Source organism: Malania oleifera, chromosome 5 (genome assembly GCF_029873635.1).
Source record: "Malania oleifera isolate guangnan ecotype guangnan chromosome 5, ASM2987363v1, whole genome shotgun sequence".
Lineage (NCBI taxonomy): Eukaryota > Viridiplantae > Streptophyta > Magnoliopsida > Santalales > Ximeniaceae > Malania > Malania oleifera.
Window position 1 is genome coordinate 82,454,956 of NC_080421.1, and position 5,377 is coordinate 82,460,332.

Sequence of the window (5,377 nt, forward strand, 5' to 3'; positions counted from 1 at the left end):
GCTGTGAGAGATATAACGGTTATATTGGTATCCATGAGCTGTGTATAATGTGATAATGACTTTGGTATCTATAAAGTATTTGCTATCCATGAATATTTTTGGTATCACATTTTTAAAAAAACTTTAATTGGTATCACAATTTTTTTTTTTTTTTAAAAAAAGAGGCTCATTTGGTATCACAATCTAAAAGATCAATTGGTTTTTTAAGCATGACAAGAATAATTATATCTATGAGCATGGTATGGCATTGACGATATAAGCATAATATAGATATTTGATACATAATGTGAATCAATGTTTTGAAATATAGGATGATGAAAGCAAAATTGATAACAAAACTAAATGTATTGAATTTAGGGGGAGTGTTATGTCATATTGCTTATATTATGATTATTTCCCTATTAATCAATTCAGAGAATTTTCAATTGGTATCAATTCTCAATTGGTATCATGAATTTTAAATAGATAACATGAATTCAATTTTAAATTGGTATCATAAAATCAACTATTGATATCTTGAGTAATGTCAAAGAAGGAAGAAGCTCTTAGTAAAGATATCATTGTTAAAACACACTACACATGCTATAGTGAAAAATAATAAATTGAGTGTGTTCATATGTTTGATATGCATGTTTGATGATATGTTCAACATGGGATTTAACTTGAACTTAATTATTTTTTTTTCCTTTTAGATGGATGTCAAAAAGGGGAGAAGTTTTAAAGCAAAAATTGAGCACAGTATTGCAAATTGCAAAAACTGAGCATGAACATAATATTATATCAAAAGGAGAAGTATTTGATAGTGATGAGCATGATTGTAAAAGAGATTTTGAAATTGATATTGATCGTGCAAATATTGTTAAGATGATGCTTATTGAAAGGGGGAGTCTTTTTAAGGCTTACTCCATTTTTTGCTTCTTATTTGTTATCATCAAAAAGGGGGAGATTGTTGGCCTTATAAGGTTTAATATCCTATTTTGATGCTAACAAACAAGTAGGACTTAACATGCTTCGGTTGAGTGTTGTATTTTTCAAGAATCAATGTTGAAAGCATTCATAAAGCATATATCAAAGTCTGAAGATCATAAGAGCATAAGGATTAAAGAGATCAACATGAAAGCTTAAAGAAAATAAAGCTTAGACCTAAAAATGCCATATCTTGAAAGCTCAAGTGATTCAAATTGAAAGCTCAGAGAAGTTTGGGAGATCAGAAGTTCAGCAAAAGAGAATCAAAGGGGTCTTTAGGACAAGTCTTTGTAAGTACTTCAAGTTTATTTAAATATGAAGTTTTCATTTTGAAGCTCATTAGGCAAAAAGAATTAGAGACCTTAATATAAAACTTGGAACATGTTTTTCAAAGATAAACAAATCTATATTCCAAGAATATCTAAGCAAAAATAAGAGAGAAATCAAAAAATGACTAGAAAATAAAATTAGTCAGTTGACAGAAGCCTGTCTATCTATGGACAGACGACAAACCAATCTAGTAAAGCTTAAAACTTAAAAAAGAAGCTTGACAGACGCCTGTCAAGGTTCTGACAGACGACTGCCAAAGCCAAGTAAGAAGTCTGAGAGTAATCTGTCAAACGACTGGCCACCACTTTATGTATATTGAAAAATTTAAAGTGTTCAAGGGACAGACGATTGCCCACTTAAGGACAAACGACTGCCACCTCTCTGTGTGTAACTATTATAACTATATTCTGGTGACAGACTACTGCCAGTCAAGGGACAGATGACTGCCACCTCTCTGTCCATAAGTTTTTCAGTTCTATCATATGGATAGACGACTGCCAGAGTTTGACAAACGTCTCGCTCACAACATGTTTAAATTTTCCAACAGATATAATCTTTGAAATTCAAATTTTTGGAAACTTAAATAATTTTAATATTTGGAAACAACTCTAAGTATTCTTGGGGAACAAGCAAGGAACTTTTCTACATCTATAAATACCCCAAAGATACATTGATTTCAATACACGAAGAGCATTAAGAAATCATATCTACTGTCTTACTCTCTCATATATTCTGAAATTCTAAAAGTGATTTAATTGCTCACATCCTTACACGAAGTTAAGAGAAGTCTTGCTGATCATCTCACCAATCTTGTGCTTCAATTGCTAATTCTTTCATCTATTGAAAGAACTCTACGGTGAAAACAATTCTAGAGCTTCAATTCTAAATTTCATATTTTGAATTTACTTTAAAGTATATTAGTTGTGTTGTAATTGTTGTACTAACAAGCTCTTTGAGGAGCAAGTTTCTTTTTACATATCTATTTGATTTTTATCTTGTAGATTGACGAATCCAATGACTGTTTGGATCATTGGCTAAGCAAGAGATATTGCTTAGAGAGGCGGACTCTAACCTAGTTAAGGAGTGACCAAGCGAGGGTACATCGTTTGGAGAGGCGGGCTCTAGCCTAGTTAAGGAGTGACCGGACGAGGGGGTATCATTTGGAGAAGGCAGGCTCTAGCCTTACCCAAGGAGTGTTGCAAAGGTATTGTTCCGCCCATTAAAGGAACAGATTTAGTAATCCTTTGGTGGCTTACCAAAGGCGATGACATAGGCTGGGCATAAGTCAAACCTTGTCAAAATCTTCGTCTGACTGTATCTTTCCATATTCTTTATTTTCAGTACATATTTAAATTACGTGAATGGTTTAAGTTTAAAATCGTATAAACTACGTATATTTGGAAATCAAGTAAACCTTTAAGTTTGATTTTGATTTGGGTTTTGAAAACCGAAATGGAGTACGTTGGTTGAACCATTCTTTGCGGAAACCATACGGGAGTACGTTACTTGACTAAACATCTTGAAGATAAATTAACTTAAGAGTTTATTTGAATTCTGAAGTTTGGAAAGAGTAATTGGATTTTATATTGAACATCATATTGAATAAGAAATTTCATATATACGGGGCTTTGTTCAAAACTCACATTCACCACAGGGCTGAAAACATTAAAAGTTGAAAGTTACATATATTATATTGATTGTGATTGGATGGTATAAAGATTTGTTTTATATTCCAACGGTCTTAAATCTTGAATGATTTCATCAATCTAATAGTGATGCAGTGAACTTATATTTGGTAAATAAATTGTGGTTGTGTTGGTTTGGAAATTGTGATTAATTGTTTGATTGTTTTTTACTTTCAAAGTGTGGTTGAAGATTGAATGTTTAATTGTGTTGTTGATTGATTGTTGAACAGAAATCAAGTTCTTGTTTGGTTGACAAAATAAATAAACAAGTCAAAGAATTGGTTAAATATTAAAAGAAGTTAAGGACTTTGAAAGAACTAAAGAGAAAGTTTTAAAAAGTCAATTCACCCCCCCCCCTCTTGGAAAGTTATTCCTAATTTCAATTTGTATCAGAGAGGGGTTATAGAAAATCTTAATTAGTAGCTATAAAAAGATCAAAATGGCTAACTTAGGTGTAGCTCCGTTTGGAGAGGGACAATCTTTAATTAGGCCTCCAATCTTTTGTGGACACAACTATACATTTTGGAAAAAGAGAATGCAAATATACCTTCAAACCATGGATTGGAAAGCTTGGGAGGTTGTCACGTATGGTGATCTAATTCCTACCACATTAGTAGATTGAAAACAAATACCTAAGGAAAAGAAAGACATGATTGAAAGAGATTATAAAGTGTTGCAAATAAACTCTAGTGCTATGAATGCTCTATATTGTACTTTAGATGCTAATGAATTTAATAGAGTAATAGCTTACAAATCAGTTAAGGAAATATGGGACAAGTTAGAAGTAACATATGAAGGAACTATAGATGTTAAGGATAATAGGATTGATATGCTTACAAGTGAATATGAAGCTTTTAGGATGAACCCGAATGAATCCATAACTAATATGTTTACAAGGTTCACTCATATAATCAATTCCCTAAATGCACTAGGAAAAACCTACACTACTTATGATATGATTAGGAAAATTCTTAGAGGGCTGCCACCAAAATGGGAACAAAAAGCCACTGCCATAACTGAAGGAAGAAATCTAAAAACCACTTCCTTAGATGAGCTTATAGGTTCTCTACGTAAATATGAAATGGCTATGAATGAAAAGAATGGAAAAGTCAAAACCCAAGATTCAATAGCCTTCAAAGCCTTTAAAGACAACTCAAGTAGTGAAGAAGAAATGGATGAAGATGAAGTAGCCTTCATCTCTAAACAGTTAGCAAGAATACTAAGAAGAAGAAACAAATTCAAAAGAAGAAATCAAAAATCTGAATAAGATGAATCAGAAGAAGAAGTTAGCAAGAAATCAAAGAATAAAACTCCTACGTGCTACAATTGCAATAAAGTTGGACATATAAAGCCAGGACACTCACACACTCACTTTTATATGTCATACTTTTGTTTAGAGTGTTTGTTGCATGATAAAGGATCGAATTGCACAAAATGTGCACCTTCGGTCGATCGACCTGTGCAGTTCATTCTGCCCCTGGTCGACCAAATGGGTTCTGAGCTAACATGTTGATCGTAGCCCAGTCAACCGAGCTATGACAGTTCAAATGGCCTCGATCGACTGAACCCTCTGGAAGTCAACACTTTGACTTCCTAGTCGAAAAGAGAGAAAATTGTATACCAACAGTCTGGTCGACCGAGGGTCCTCGGGAGAAATCCCAACAGTCTGGTCGACCGAGTCGCTTAGTTCAAATCAGTCTAGTCGACCGAACCTCGATAAAATGGAAAAATCATCTCGGACATATACGTCCGGTCGACCGAGTCCCCAGTTCAAAAATGGCCCAGTCGACAGAGCCATATGAACTTCAGTCAACCAAAAGGTTTCTGGTTGACCGTGTCTCTCAGGTTGCCCTGCATTTTTTTACCGTGGTTAATTTTTTAAACGGGGTTAATTATTTGAAAATGATTTAAAACTTTCCTAATAATTCTCAATAGTCCCCAACGGACATAATTCATGGGGTATCTATAAATACCCCCTCATTTGGGATTATTAGTAGAGATTAGCATATTTAATTAGGAAAAATTTTTTGAAAATCCAAAAACCTATAATACTCATTTTTGAGCCTCCTACACTTATTCTTACCTGATCTTACTACTCAAACTTCTTTATAAGTGTGTGTAAGTGTGGTTGTTCTATAGGTTTGCTCTCCTTGCTTTGTTTGATTTATTCTATTTTCTTGAGAGTCAAACCTAAATTTTCTTAGGGGACTTTGTTAATGAGTCTCTCCTAAGAAGACTTACATTAAACTTCCGAGTATTGCACATTCATTGCAATATCTTGTGAAGTTTGTAATTATTTTTGGATTGCAAAATCTCTTCAAAATATTCCCAAATATCTTGTGGGATTTATTTTGATATAACTTTGAAAAGATATTTGTTTATGTGATATTGATCTT